General features: G+C 39.2%; 1 pseudogene; it reads right to left on the reverse strand.

The window, feature by feature from the left end:
• Positions 1-440: 440 nt before the first annotated feature.
• Positions 441-1,168, reverse strand: LOC102768562 (annotated as a pseudogene).
• Between the last annotated feature and the right edge of the window lie 1,640 nt (positions 1,169-2,808).

The following is a 2,808-nucleotide window of genomic DNA, read 5'->3' on the forward strand; positions in this document are numbered from 1 at the left end:
CAGCCCCCCACCACTATGGCTTTATCTGGAAGGAAGTCAGGTGGTTGGAATATATCCGGTCTCCTGGTCTAATTAGCATATTACCCTTAAATTAGTATAGATTGTGCTGTGTATTTTGGCACCTAATCTTTCTAATTTCTTATATGCTAATAAAATTCTGGCATGGGATTAGATTTAAACACATAACTCAATACTGCATGATTTCAGTAAAAATCAATTGGTACAAATAATAAGCACTTTTTAAATGCTGAACAGTAAGAATCATTTGCTAAGTGTCAAAATTGGTGGATCATAACCCAAACATAGAGGTTGAAATTCGCTCAAGCTTGGGCCTGATAAAACTTCTTTTCAGTACTCCTGTAGAAGTTTCATTAGCCTGTATGACAAATTTGGTCCTGTCTCAAGTTCCACTTCCAAAGCAATGGCATCAAGCACCCATTTTATTGAATGCAACAGTTATTTCTATGGCCATTGGAGTCTTTGAAGCACAACCACATTTTAGGAGGATACTTCTCCAAATACAAAAGTTGCTTGTTATTAAGAGCTCCACGCTGATTTTGTCTGATGAACTAAACTGTATCTTCATATTTCATTCCAACTTTGATTAATGCTAGAGCAACAAGCACTGGAGCTCAAGGCCTGCAACACAATGAACAGCAATACAGTTTCTTCACAAAATTTAATTTTTTAAAAAATATATTTTTATTGATTTCAAAGAGGGAGATAGAGAGATAGGAAACATCAATGATGAGAGAAAATCATTGATTGGCTGCCTCCTGCACACCCCACACTGGGGATTGAGCCTGCAACCCAGACAAGTGCCTTTGACCAAAATCAAACCCGGGACCCTTCAGTCCACAGGCTGATGGCCTATCCCCTGAGTCAAACTGGCTAGGACCAGAAAACTTAATGTTTACAAGACTTAACCAGTCATCAACAGTCTGGTTGGATGGCGGTGCACCATCATCAAAAGGCCAATCAGGAACATGGATCCCTTCTTGATCCACAAGAGTAGTGTCATAAATTGCTTCACATACTCATATATTGCAGTAACCCCATATTCCTTAAGTTCCTCTATAAATCTGTTTAAGGTTGGATTGTGTGTAATGAGAAATCTCATGTTCTTGTGTGGCACTTCCACAGAAGCTGGGTGGTTCGTTCAAGCCATGTTACTTAAAACACACTCAATAGGGTTATGAAATAACTTAAAAATTAAATACAGTAATCATGCAAAGAGATTCCAAATGGTTGCAGAGTAAGTGGAAGCTACACTGACACTCTCCCAGGAACAAAATGGAATTACAACTAAAATATAGAAAAACCATCCTGAATAATCAACTGAAGACTAGCTGGAGAGAACCATCATAACCAAGAATGGAAAGTGGAGACCAGATGGAATCTGGTAGAAAGAGTGGAGGTGCAAAAGGGCTGGCTGGGCTCCCACAGACAGCAGCTGAAGTTCTGGAGAGGTATTTCAGCTGTGGGGGCTCCTACTGATAACTTTGGGGTCGAAACCCTAAGCTGGTCTCCTAGGCCAGAGCATCAGCAAAAGGGCTGGCTGGCCTCCCACAGACAGGGGGAATGGAAGGGGAAGCAATTGCCTCACCCTGTTGGAAAACCTTTCACCCCACCTTATGGAGTTTATGCCTTCCTATAGTCTACAGCCTGAGGCTCAGTAAGGGACTGAGAATAGCAATCAGTCTGCAGGCAGAGGTGTATCTCTGGGGCCTTTGAGTCTTTGCCCGATCTGCTTCTGGACCAGGGGCTAGAAAAGCAGACCTTTAGATTAATCCGGTGAAACTGACTTCTCTATAATATTGATTTTTGCCATCCATTCATAAATAATGTGTTTGCAAGGTGTAGGGGTGTGTGTGTGTGTGTGTGTGTGTGTGTGTGTGTGTGTGTATCCCTCATTTACCTCACAAGTTTAAGAATGTTTTCCATAAAAATCTTGCATGTGTTTTGTTAGATTTATATCTGAGTACTTTAGATATTTTGATACATTTTAGGATGAAATCATTATATTATCTAATTGCTGGTACATGGGAATGCTATGTATAAATTTGTTAGTCTGGGATTTAATTCAGGGAACTTTTTGAACACTTATATTAGTAATGATTCAAATATTTTCTTAGATTAATTTATTTATAGATAATATCATTTGAAACAAATTTTATTTCATCTTTTGCAATCCTTATATTTCTGTTTTTTTTCCTTTTGTCTTATTACACTGTCTACAATAAAAGTTGGATAGTACAAGTAAAAGAAGCTATTCCTCTCTTAGCCCTGACATTAAAGAAAGTGCTTCTAATCTCTTATCATTAAGCATGACATTTCTTTAATTCCTATTGTTTAAAGTATTACATATTGTATTACATATGTCTCCTTTTTTCTCCACTGACTTCTCCCCAGCCATATCTATCCCCTAGCACAGTAGTCGGCAAACTTATTAGTCAACAGAGCCAAATATCAACAGTACAATGACTGAAATTTCTTTTGAGAGCCAAATTTTTTAAACTTAAACTATATAGGTAGGTACATTGTTATTAACTTAATTAGGGTACTCCTAACCTGGCCTTTGCCAAAAATGTCCTCAATCTGATTGAGGTATGTTCACTGAGGTCGCCCCCTTCCAACTCTCCCATCCATACTCGTCTTGTATACTTGTTTCTTCTGCCTCCTTTCCGAAAACCGACTTCTGCGCATGGGCCACAAAGTTTCAATCGCACGTGGTATTTTGTGGAAGAGCCACACTCAAGGGCCAAAGAGCTGCATGTGGCTTTAGAGCCGTGGTTGGCCAACCACTGC

The sequence above is a fragment of the Myotis davidii genome, unplaced genomic scaffold, assembly GCF_000327345.1.
Source record: "Myotis davidii unplaced genomic scaffold, ASM32734v1 scaffold10, whole genome shotgun sequence".
In the NCBI taxonomy this organism is placed as follows: Eukaryota; Metazoa; Chordata; class Mammalia; order Chiroptera; family Vespertilionidae; genus Myotis; species Myotis davidii.